The sequence below is a fragment of the Brassica rapa genome, chromosome A02 (genome assembly GCF_000309985.2).
Source record: "Brassica rapa cultivar Chiifu-401-42 chromosome A02, CAAS_Brap_v3.01, whole genome shotgun sequence".
NCBI classification, from domain to species: Eukaryota; Viridiplantae; Streptophyta; class Magnoliopsida; order Brassicales; family Brassicaceae; genus Brassica; species Brassica rapa.
In genome coordinates this window covers 19,621,689-19,634,986 of record NC_024796.2, presented here as the reverse complement: position 1 = coordinate 19,634,986, position 13,298 = coordinate 19,621,689, and the positions used below count along the sequence as shown (strand labels likewise).

Below are 13,298 nucleotides of genomic sequence, written 5' to 3'. Positions count from 1 at the left end.
AAGCGTAGCCGCCAACATCGGCTTAGAAAACATATAAATATGGTTTTAGGTCGTCCAAGGGTTTTCTGGTAATTTGTGGTGCTTTATGGGCTTAATTCGATCATGAAATAGGCTCGTCCTGTCTTCTGGAATCACCGTCGGCCGACACAAAGGGTCTGTCGTCGATCGGCATTCCTTCATCTCTTCGACAGCTTCCTCTCGTGAGGTAGACATACCACACTTTAGTAAAACAAGCATAACTTCTCTGCTACAGGATGCTGACTGACCTCAAACCGGTGGCTTTGGAAATATAACTCAAATCTATATCTTGTGTAAAAAGATCGGATCAATCTCATTGTAGGAAGGACTTTAACCATAGCTAAACATCTGACGCATATGTGGAGTTCTGCACCTCAAAAGGCCCTAGAATCATCAAAATTCTCCAAAACATACATGAACCTGCAAACACTCTAAAACATACTCCGAACCCATATAATAGACTCTAAAAAAATCATATACCATTGCATAAAAATTGTGGGAACCGAAATTCGCACTGTCGATTTTTGTTTAAATTAGGAAAGTCAAGAAACCCTAACTTTCCCAGAGGTCCCGGATTTTCTGCGAGAGCCAACGATAAATAACCAAATAAATGCCAAAAATATGTAAAGACAATAAAGCGAGTTTAGGAAGAGTTGATCTTATTTTGAATCAGCATAAGTGCGTTGTGATCATTATAAAAGATTACAAAAGCTTCGGCCGCAAGAGCTGTCAGCGAGTTCCCTAGTTCTTACGACCAATAACCTTAAACCTAGTTGAGTCGCAGCTCGATAACAACAAACGAAAAAAGATATGAAAAAATGTTTTGATTTGATTTCAGACTGAACATTATGGAAGGCTGCCTATGTACCCCTTTCGAGGATCAAGCCGAACGTAGTTCAATTGAAAGAGTAGAACACGAGATCGAACTGCCTGGGCGAGTTTGTCTAGTAATCGGGTGCCAGTCATAGAAACAGAGCATGTCGAGAATAACGCCTAAAAGTTTCTAAGTGCAGAGAGTTCTAAGAGTAAAAAGAATTGGCCCCTTGCCTCTTCAACCTAGACGTCCTAATATACTCCTCCTAGAGGCGGTTTGCTCTTTCCCTTTCTGCCTTTGGTCGAGTTTATCGCTTCGCGGAAATATTCCATTTTCCTTCGATCTTTGTGTTTATCTTTGGAAACTTCACATTTATCCTCCGAACTTGATATTTTTCTTCTCTTGCATAACAAACGATAAACTGTCATAGCGATTGGGTTTGATTTGGTATAAAATCATAAGTGGGCTCTTAGCCTTTTGGGACCTTTCAGGCCGTTTTCCGACTTAGGCGTTTTTACAAGTTTATAAAAAGAGCGCTTTCGAAACGACGTTGATTCCGAAGAACATCCAAATTCCTCGTATAGCATAGGCAATTCGAGGTGTTCAGCTAACCGTTGCCGTTTTATATGATCAATCCGAATGTTCTTCAAGAGAACGAGTTCTTGTGATTTTTAAATCGTAAAGTTCCAATGGTGACTCCGATCAAGATGAAACAAGAGTAGGTTCGTTCTAATCCCGAAGGGGGGGGGGGAGCTGCGAGGACGAGATGAAGACAGCACGATCGTTCCAGCTCGGCCATCTGCTGAACTGGTTTAGTCCAGCTCGGCGGATGGCCGAAATGGTCGCGTGTTCGATCCAGCTCGGCCATCCGCCGAACTGAGCTGGTCGTTTGGTACATCAAGCTCGGCCATCCGCCGAGCTGGATGGTGTCCTCTGTCCACCCTTCAATAAAACGGGCATAACTTATGCTACATGATGATGATTGATCTCAGAACGGTGGCATTGTAAAGCTAACTCAAAGCTCTATAATGTGTCAAAATATGGCTCAATCAAACCATGGGAAGATCTTCATTCATAGCTGAACGTTTGACGCGTCTATGCAGTTCTGCACCTCAAAAGGGCCGAACGAACGAGTTGGACTGCTTGTTTGGTTCCGTGATCCATTTCTCTCGAGTCTTTTGCTCAAGAACTTTTGTCGAGAGTGTGTCGAGAAAGATTTTGTACAGAAACACAATTGTGGGACGTTTATTTTGAGATATCAATTTTTTGACCCTAACAATCTTTGCTTCTTATTGTCGATTTAATAATTCTAGAACGCCGTACAACCTTTTCAATAAAAACTATACGAAATTTATATTGCGAGAAATATTTTCCGGGGAATTTTAGACATTGATTCCGTCGTGACCGATTTAGACCCCAATAGTTAGCCCCCAGCTCGTTAGAATTATGAGCTTTTAGCGTGAGGTTCTAACGAGTGGCTTGGCATGTTTGGCAAGTTAGGGAAGTTAGGCGGAATTAATGGTTGAAAAGATCCGTCGTAAGTGGTCTTCTCATTCTTCTGAGAGTGTAATGGAATAAGATTGGGGCTGCGCCTTATGATGGCTGCCTACGTACCCTTGTTGAAGGGATCAAGCCTTTCGTAGTTTGTCTTGGAGTTAAGATTCTTATGACCTATTTTCCAGGGAGACCTTTACGGTCTAAGGTCTCGTTTATATGTCGTGTAGATGTTATCATGGATGTTGCTGCAGATGGCATTTTATATGGGTGTAGAGGGAAGATTACGAGTTGTCATCTAGTAATCTAACTCTGTGTGAACTGCTATATCCCCAATCTGTTTCGAGAGTTTTCCGCAGTGCGTAAACTTGCGGGATTTCTGAAGACGCTCGAATATTAAAGTCCGCAATATGTTCTCGGCTTACGTGACTTGTATGGTAGGAATCGAGAATCTCTTTGAGGACAATTTTTAAGTTTCCCGAAAGTGCTGACCAAAATTACAGATTTTTTTTAATGTAGCGCTATTACCCTTGTGTCGGGTGTTCGAGGGCTATCTCTATGAGATGGCTTAGTCGGTTTAGAACGTTTAGAGTTTGTTGTGATTAGTAACAAACTTATCGGTAGATATTACCGTTTTTGACTCTTCGCGAAGGATACATGGTTGAGAAGATGTTAGTGCGTATGACTGTTTGGTCTTCCAAGAAAGTGTTTTTATCGAGAAAGGTATTTTTGTCGAAAAAACTTATTCTTCAAGCGTCTGCGACGTCTCGCGATACTGAAGGTTTGTTTTTCTTTTGCATGCCGCGTTTCGTGGTTGAAATATTTGCGGGCTTGAAGATGTTTCGCGGTGCTGCAAGAGTTTAGTCTTAACCCTACGTCGGAGAAACATTTTTTGTTTGTCTACGGATGTTCGCAGCGAAAACTGTTATTGCTGTTTGGATGCTAATAGTGTGATTTGCGATCGAGGAATTAGGACTGAGGGGTCGCGTAAATTTGTCCATGAGAAGAAGCGTTTTCCTACATAGTGCTTTGTGAAGTGTTGGCCTTTCAAGATCTATTTCGTGCATTTTTGAGGATGTTTCATATAGGTCTAGGAGCTTTGTTACGATTTTTTCCTTACATGCCGTGTATTATGGGTAAAACATAGCGGGTTTTAAATTTAATGGTGGAGCGTATTGAACCTGGTCCATTGTCGACAAGTTTAGATTTTCTGTTAACCGTTTGGTTGTTAGGACTTAGTTTTGTTACGAAGAATTTATCATATGATTTCCGACTATGGGTTATACGATAATTGTTCTCTTAATAGTCACATGACATTTTTAAACAAATCGCAGATTGTCGTTTAGGCATTAAGTGATGGAGCCATGGTTGCTCAAATACTCTGGCTTGGCCTGAAGGATGTGTTCACTCAGATAGCCAAGGAAGTTGTAGGTCAAGGATTAGACCATGGTATTTTCGTGTTAACATGAAGATCATGTTAGTTTAGATTGTCCTTTAAGAGGATTCCGAATTCTAGTTCAAACTTTTACTGGAAGGTGTAGTTGACCGAGGGCCAAAGAGCGCTTGTCCAGATTGATAGGCCAAGTTTGCCAGGGTTATTTGTCTTAAGATGACCGATAGTCGTAGAAAACGATTCTCCGCTCTAGGTTTCAATTAGACGACAAATGTTTCGTATAATGTTACCTATAGGCTTATGAAAATTGATTCTTTTTTTGTCTGAGGAAGACGAAGTCTAAGAGGTTTAATACAGAACCAGTGCGGAGTCAGCTGTGGGATTGCCTTCTCGGATGTGGCCGAGGGAAAAGAAAGGCAGAAGTCAGCAAGCCGCAGGGCCAAAAAATAAGATCTATTAGATCGTAATGCGAAGAGATAAAGTTTTGAATGATCATCCAAAGTCAGATCTTACAGGTTTGTGTTTGCCATACAAAAAATACTTCTTCTTAAAACCAATTATTTTTACATTCGAAAGTTTCTTCGTAAGACTTGATCTGATTGTACAAAAGATTTTTCGTGTAAGTAATGGGACCTAATACCACTCAAATTACCCTAAGGAGTGTTACTCTCATCAAAAGAGATTCAGATGTAGTACTTAGGGATCAAATCCACAAGGAGCTAGGGAACAATTAAATCTAGTGTTTATTAATTCTAAAGGTTGTAAATGTTTAAATGAAATAGCAATAGTAACAATGCGAGTAAATAATAAATGTAACTTGGTTGGAAATGATATTAGATGTTGGGCCACTATTCAGGTGTTGGAGATTATAATACCTATAGATGCCTAACTGTTGCATGCATGATATATTAGAGCTCATTCGCTTAACTCAGTGATCAGCTGTCGCATGTACCACTGGTTAACAGACTAGATCTCGTGTATCAACGGTTAGTATGCAGACAACGAGAGAGTGTCGATCGATAGTCTATTAAGACGTCGACCGATACACATTTGCCAACGTCGATCGATTGGCAGTTGGGGACATCGATCGACGGGTTCTAGCCAGGCCTATGCGCGAGTATGAAATGCCCTACTAAGATTCTAAATTGGCGGTTAGCCCTCTCTAGCAATCCTAATATGATAGATAGATGTCAGGATGGGATAACAAGGGTGTTTGAATATGCAATCCTATGATCAAGTTCTAGTTAGCAAGGCTAAAACAAGCAATGAATACAAATCTATCATGAATATCACAACAAGGCAGATCTATAGTTTGGGGCTAATCCCACAAACCTATCTGAACCCTGGATCTAACAGTTGAACTACTCAGACATAGCAAAGCAATTCATATCAATAGAGAAATAGAAACTCATAGAATAGATGAAAAGAAATAGAAACAAGGAGTTCCAATCACAAGTGATCTTCTCTCCCAAATGAAACTTGTAACAAAACTAGGTCTAGAAAAAGCTCTCTTCTTCTCCTGTCAAAAACTTAGGCAGTATATATTCTACTAGGATAAAAAATCGTCAGGGCATTTTGGTAATTTGGCTTGGCCTTGGTTTTTAAGTCTGCTGAATCCAAAATGTCGCGTCTGGTGTATCGACATCGATCGATGGTACTTGTGTACATCGATCGATATTAATCTTCATCTGTCGAGGTATTTCCTGATATCGATCGTCAGCACTGATGCACATCGATCGATTATTCTTCCTCTCGTCGACCTCTAAGTGGTCAGCTCGGGTGAAATGTCCTTTAAGCTCTAAAATGCTCCAAAGTCGTAGCTTTACTCTGAAACGCACCTGAACCTGAAAACATACCTAGAAGAGTAGAAAACACAGATATATATATATAGTAAAATACTTATATACCATGGATAAAAATGGGTCAAATCCAAGGTATATCAACTCCCCCAGACTTACCCTTTTGCTTGTCCTCAAGCAAAACATACATGCAGTCTCTCTGAAAGAGGTTTGAAAATATTTGGGAATTTAAGATTTTAAAACATAGAAATCTTTCCTTAACAATTTTGCAACCACATTTGAAAAGTCCTAATCACAAAAGCACACCATGCAATATCCTAGCTTAGCAACCATTTCTAAGATAACACAACTTATCAATTCACGTCTGACATCCCCTCTACTGATTTCATTTCTTAGCATAAATATAAAGAGAATGCTTTACCTTGGGAGTATCGATCATAGGATGCAAGGATTTTAGACAGGTATGTGGAGGTGCAGGTAAAAGTTAGTTCCTAGTTTCTCTCTCTCTAAATTTCTCTCTTGAGTCAAAGTCTGCTTCCATTGCAGGATCAGTGACCAAGATTGGACAGGCTTCCATGAATCAAAACTTAGTGGTGGTTGCCACCAAGTTTTGTTCACTTCTTTTTGACCTATATCCAAGAGTTCTTTGCGAAACCGAGCCTTGAAGATTGCCGCCTCCAAGTCCCGTTTCGAACTCTTTTATTTGAGTCTTTATGAATCAAGCCTTAATGGTTTTAGCCACTAAGTCCTGTTCAGACTCATCCTAATTAAACAATAGATCTTATTTATATATATTATATATTTTTATTTATTATTATTTATTATATTATTTTTTTTAATACTCACTAACTAATCTAAGGTCGAAATGTAGAGAGATAAATTGTGATAAATAATCTAAACCAGGCGTTACCTTCCAGACCTCTTTGAAGAATCCGATCCCATGTATACCAAGCCCCAAGACAAGCGTTTATGTCAGGTTTAGTGTTGGAAATCAGCTTTGGTTACTTCATACGGTCCAAGGCAAGTGTGTAGTTGATAGGTTGATCCGCTTTAGCATCTTTAGTGCTATCTGCAATCAGTAAATCTAAAATGGTGCTAAAGATTGGTTAGATATTCATGTTTAAATCAATATAAGATTATAGTCCCTATTTTCAATAGCTAAGCATAATTTATTTGAAATTCCTTTTTACATAAGAATAAAATAAATTATATCAGTAAATCTCCCCCCAGACTTAAATTACACTGTCTCAGTGTAACTCAGCCGGAGTTATGATGACTAGTTTATGATGTACGAAATGTAACAAGTAAGGAAGATACATCTGACCGGATTAGATATCGATCGATGGGTAAGTGTTACATCGATAGTCGTGTGGTTGCCTATGTCGAACGATGTCGACGTCTCGTCGTCGGTCGATATTCAGGTCCTCCTACTCTTGGTCTCCTAAATCTGAAAGAAATAAAACGAAAGAAATTAAATGCTAGCTAATAAAACCAAAGTAAAATACCTAATAGTGGGTTGCCTCCCACTCAGCGCTTGGTTATAGTCTTTTAGCTTGTCTGTGGTAGTGATTGGCTATTGGGTGGAGAAGCAGCTGCTTGTTGGAAAGCAAGCATCCACGTCATCTGTACGCATTCTGGACCAAGATGCAATGAAACTTCTTGTGGCCTCATCATTTCTTGTCCATTTGTCATCCATCTTCTCAAGTACTTTGGAGATGTTCTGTAGCCTTTCTTGAATGTTGTCAATGCTGACCTGGTGCCAGCCTATGTTGTCATAGGCGTATGCTGAAAGATCTGCCAGTTCCTTTTGCATTGACTCTACCGTCTTGTGTATCAGCTGCTCGCCGATTGGTGTAGACTCGGCGTCGATCGATGCGATTATGTGTTCGTTGGTCGATCTCGGCGAGTTACCATCGATCGATTTCGCTAGTGTCCTATCGATCAATGCTGATATCTGGTGTTGAGCTGCGAGTTGCCTCTGAATGGCTTTGACTTCTTTCTGTAGCCATTCTGCGTGGTTGTCTAGTCCACTGATTTTGTTGTCGAATGGAAAGTAGATGTCATCGCAGCGTTTGTCAAGTCGTTCCTCCATGGTGTCTAGAGCAGTGTAGATTTTGGATGTGATCTTGTCAACCTCTGCTGCTGTGTAAGGAAGTAGCTCCACAGGTTTCTTGCCATCGATCCAAACGTAGCCTGTCGATCGATGCTGATTTTGCCTGCAAAAAACTTTGATTAGTAATGTTCTCAATATCTTTTTAGGCATGAAGTAATTGACTAGACAATTTGTTTAAATCTATCATGACTGGTGATATAAAGCGGTCATGAATATCCTCGTAAGTCCTCAGCCTCTCATTCATGGCTGAGACTTTAGCGTCAAGCGATGTGAAGGTACACATGTCGATCGATGTGGCTGGTTGTTGGTCCTTCTTGCGAATGGTGTCCAGATCTTGCTGTAGTAGCCCGATTTTAGTGCTTAGCCAGTCCACGTTGTTGTTGAGAGGGCAGTAAACATCGTTTATCCTCGTGTCGATGTATGAGACTTCCCATTCATCCCTGTGTTGTGTTGAACATTGCGGTTCTGCAGGGATCTGAGCTGTAGGAAGACTGACGTCGATCGATGTTGCACGTGGTGCATCGATCGATGCTGAGGTCGTAGCTTCCTTCTCAAGTTGCTGACGTAAACTCTCAATTTCTGTCCTCATTTCTGCCATACATCTGAAAAGCTCATTGTAGCCTCTATCCAAAGGCTGATGTGTATCTTCGACCAATGTTTTGAGCTCCTCTCCCAGTTTCTCCTGAGCTCCACAAATACCAAACACCATCTCATTGATTTCATCTTTGGTGTAGAGTTCTGGTGCCAGTCTTGTGAGTGTGAAGGAAGTGGCATGTTCTGGAAGACAGATGTGGCTCTCTTCAAAAAGAGATGCTCTTTCCAGTATTTTCCTGATGTTGTCCTTTGTGACAGGTATCATCTCACCAGCTACGCCTCGTGCGTGTCCACGCTCATCTCTGTAGACTCCATACTCGTCCCTTTGTTCCCAAGTGAACTTTCTGGCTCCGTACATGTCGAAAGCGCGGTTCCCACATTCATACCGTCTGTCGATCGACGTCAAGTTATGCCTATCGATCAACGTTGGTGTCACCCTGTCGATCGATGTCTCCGTTGTACCATCGATCGATGTCTCCGTTGTACCGTCGATCGATGCTTGCCCTTTTGGTTGGCGTGATAGATGTGGGTTGATCTCTGTTGTGGCGACTCCTGCGTGGTTGATAGGATCTGTTTGAATGACATCTGGGGTGCCACGTTGCTGTGAGAATAGGTTTTCAGGTCCATTGGCTACTTGAAGGATGTCTGCTATGTCCTCTCTGGACACTTGTAAAATCCTTCTATCCATTGCACGTGCATTGCCATCTGGGTCCCTGAAAATACCAAATTCATCAGGTGTTAGAAAACCGTAATCAATGTTTGCATAATCATTCAATTTAGAAATAGAAAGATTTGGGTTTAGAGTAGTATCGATCGATGTAGATACAATTGCATCGATCGATGGCAGAGTAATTTCTGCAGAACTTGTGTTCTTGAGATGATTGCCCTTCATGGATTTTTCTGTTGATGTAGAAGGAAGAGTGTTCATCTTTTTTGCTTGTGTGTTTGCTCTGACGTGTGTAGGTGGTTTCGGAGGTGCAAAACGATTTATATAGGTATCTATAAACCTAGTTGGGGAGGGAATATTCTCCTGCTCCTGAATTTTCGCTGCGGCGTGAATATCGATCGATGTTCCTTTACGGGTGTCGATCGATTGTTTTGCTGGACGAGGGTGGGTATCGACCGATGTGGAGTGCACAGCGTCGAACGATGTTGGAAGCGTGTTGGTGAACTTGTGTGTTTCAAGTCTTTCATCCTGCAAAGACATTTCTATTGCACGTTCTTTCCAATAATCCTCACTGTATTCCTCCGTATTTTCCTCATTAGGTGAAGTAATTACAGTGTCAACTGCAAAACTTTCATGGGAACCACTGTCTGCCCAACTGCCTATGGAATAATCATCATGTCCTCTCTTGCTTGGAGGTTGGAAGGAAAAATGTTGGTAACAATGATTAGGTGAAGCGAAATGGTCAACTGGGTGCATTACGCCGAGTGACGTGTTGTTGCGGTCATCGGTCACCGTTGACACATTGGAATCGATCGATGGAAAGGTTGGGGTGTCGATCGATTCTGAGTACTCTGTTTCGTACTCCGATTCATACTCTGCTCCACAATGGCATGCGCCAATGAAGCCGAGTTCTTTTCCATAATCCACAGAATTAATGACCTTTCTCTTAGGTCGGATGGGGTCGTAGTGGATGTTTGGATCTATGAGCGTTTGACACAATTTGTTTTTGTTCATGTCACATACGGCTCCTACTGTAGCTAGGAAAGATCTTCCAAGCAGAAGTGAAGAGTTCCAGTTAAGCTCGATGTCTAGGACATGAAAATCTACAGGGACAAGGGCATTACCAATCTGTACCTCCAGATCTCTTATGATACCTCCTGATCGTTTCTCTGAAAGATCCACGAAGGTGAAGGATTCCGTTGAGGGTTCGATGGTCAAACCAAGCTGGTCTGCCATGATCCTAGGGAGGATACTAACTGATGCTCCTGTGTCACACATTGAATGGGGAAATTCAACACCCTTGACTACGCATGGTATTGCAAACTTCCCAGGATCACTCTTCTTCGTCAATGTGATTCTGTGCTTCATCTTCTCTCTGACTTGATGAAACATTCTCCTAATGTCCTCCTCGGTTACCTTTGTTTCTCTGAAGAACATCCACAACCGCTGTGTGAAGTAAGCTTCATCAACAGGTTTTTCGATTGGGATTCTGAGGACTCGTTTAGTGAAACCATCCATCTCCTTATCGTTAGCTTCCCTCTTAAGGTTTTTAGGAATCTTCTCCTTTCTTTTCCTTAACCTTCTCCCTTCAGATTCTTGTTCTTCTTGAACTGATTCTGGTGAACTATTTAAAGGGTTGGGTTTGCTAATGGTTTAGGTGGTGGTCTGAGTGCGTTGATGTAATCATTATCGATTGAGGGTAACCGCACTCGGTATGTCAGAGGTGCTTGTCGATCGATGGGAGGTGTGTTGTGACGATCGACGTCGGACTTACTCTGTCGATCGATGGTTGGCTTAACCGATCGATTGATTTTTTCATAGAAAGGGGAGGGTGGGTGAGGATGCTTAGGTGCAAATTCTTCATGAGTTAGAATTCGAACCGCATTGCATTCAGTCGATTTGGCAGATGACGTCGATCGATGACTGGAGTAATCCGTCCATCGATCTTCATCATGGTCTGTCGATCGATGCAAGTTCATCGACATCGGTCGACACCATTGGGATTCGCCGAGACTCATGGAGCTTTCGATTTCGAAATCTCCTTCCTCAAGCTTTTAATTTCTCACCACTTGCCAGAAATCATCATCTATGATGGCATTTATGTGGTGTTTTCCTTTGTCGGTTCCTGCCTCTCTAGCGAAAGCTTCTTGCCTCTTTATAGTCTCGCCCGTCTGAATTACTTGGGTTTCAAGTTTTCTAACCTGAGTCCCTAAGGTCTTGATTTTGGTGTTCAGATTGTTGTAGGCGGAGTCTATCTTACCTTTGAAATCCACGGTGATTTGTTGTTGTCCCAACAGTACTCGATCAAGCATCTCTTCGATCTTGCTTTCCTAAGTCTGGGGTGGTGGATTTTGGTAGTAAGAGTTCGAGTAGCTCTTGTGTTGTTGAAGGGTTTTTGAAATTGTGAATTTTGGTTACTTCTTTGGCCATTTCCAAAGAAGTTTCTGGTTCCGCCCTGGTTTCCAAATTTATGGAATCCGGTACCTCCGATGTAGTTCACATTTTCTTCTCCTTCCGTATCTGCTACTTCTCCTTCAGCTGAACAGACTTGCTTCCTAAGAAGCTCGTGCACCACATCTAACTTAGCTCTTACTTCGTCCAGCTGTTCCTTCCCGATAGAGGCTACAGACTTCTTCCGTTCAGAGTCAGTGTCTTTGGTGCTGCTGCTGTTAGCAAGGTTTTCGATAAGTCTCACAGCTTCCAACGAATTCCGAGTAGTGAAGTTTCCTTCACTCGCCGTATCAAGGGCCATTTGATACTGTAAGGCGAGACCTCGGAAGAAAGTGCTTAGCAGCTGCACTTCGTTAAATCCGTGGTGTGGACAGTCTCGCTGGAAGAACCTAAATCTAATCCACGCATCTTTGAAGGACTCTCCAGCCTTCTGCGAGAATGTGGAAATTTTGTTCCGAAGTTCTTCAGCGCGCGCCTAATCGAAGAACTTTCGTAAGAAAGCATTCTTGATGTCGCTCCAGGATGTTAAAGATCCTGTGGGTTGCTGCCTAAGCCAGTGAATCGCTTCTCCATTCAGCGTGTATCTGAAGAGCTTGCACAGCAGGTAATCTTCGGGGACTCCTTCCATCCGAATAGCAGCGATTAGATCTTCGAACCGTTCCAAATGGTCCATAGGATGCTCGTACGGTAACCCAGAGTAGGGTAACTGCGACACGAGAGTGTAGTATTGAGGCTTCAGCTCGAAATTCTGCTTCTGGATCTCTGGAAGTCGAATAGCTGATCTGCTGGAATAGTACTCATCTGGGCGATTGTAGTCGGCCAGTGGTTTCGATCGAGCGTCCTCATCTACAGGTTGAGCAGCTCCTGTAGCATCAGCATAAGAGATTAAAGTTCCCTGAGCATCTATTTTCTGACCTGTTGCATTACGCAGATGACCGGCCTGGTCATACAGGTTTCCGTTTTCGTCCTGAGTTAGAATAATAATGTTTACCATTTTTGACGACACGGTATCGATCGACGTACGCGGTGTAGTATCGATCGTTGTCGAATGATTGGGATCGATCGACGATGATGGTCTGGTGTTGATCGACGGTTGGTTGTGCGTATCGATCAACGACGAAGTGGTTGCGTCGAGCGTTGTGGAACGTTGACCTCTACGGATGGTGCATTCCAAATGAACAGGATCGTCTGAGAACATCAAGTCTTTCTCCTTGTTGCTTCTGGTACCGCTGGGCATGCACCTGCAAAGACAAGAAAAAGATTATTAGAAAGGGGGTAAAGAAAAGAAAAAGAATTAATATAACTAAATCTAATGGCGATCAAAGCTCCCCGGCAACGGCGCCAAATTTGATACCACTCAAATTACCATAAGGAGTGTTACTCTCATCAAAAGAGGTTCAGATGTAGTACTTAGGGATCGAATCCACAAGGAGCTAGGGAACAATCAAATCTAGTGTTTATTAATTCTAAAGGTTGTAAATGTTTAAATGAAATAGTAATAGTAACAATGCGAGTAAATAATAAATATAACTTGGTTGGAAATGATATTAGATGCAGGGCCACTATTCAGGTGTTGGAGATTAAAATACCTATAGATGCCTAACTGTTGCATGCATGATATATTAGAACCCTTAATCCGTCATAGCATAAAATGGAGATATTCCTCTTTTTCCGATCTTCGTAATTATCCTCAAAATTTCGTATTTATCCGCGGAAACTTGACATTTATCCTTCCTTGCGCGCCAAGCATAAACCGTGCTACGGTATACGGGCTTTTGTCTGAGAACAGCAAGTCTTTCTCCTTGTTGCTTCTGGTACCGCTGGGTATGCACCTGAAAAGACAAGAAAAAGATTATGTTAGAAAGGGGGTAGAGAAAAGAATAAGTATCAATAAAACTAAATCTAATGGAGATCAAAGCTCCCCGGCAACGGCGCCAAATTTGATACCACTCAAA

The 13,298-nt window shown here is 41.9% G+C and overlaps 1 non-coding gene across 1 annotated transcript; it reads left to right on the top strand.

Moving 5' to 3' along the window:
• The first annotated feature begins 11,699 nt into the window (after positions 1-11,699).
• LOC117132250 lies at positions 11,700-11,805 on the top strand. Its single transcript, XR_004455810.1, has one exon. It is a non-coding gene; the product is annotated as a small nucleolar RNA R71 (small nucleolar RNA).
• The last annotated feature ends 1,493 nt before the right edge of the window (positions 11,806-13,298 follow it).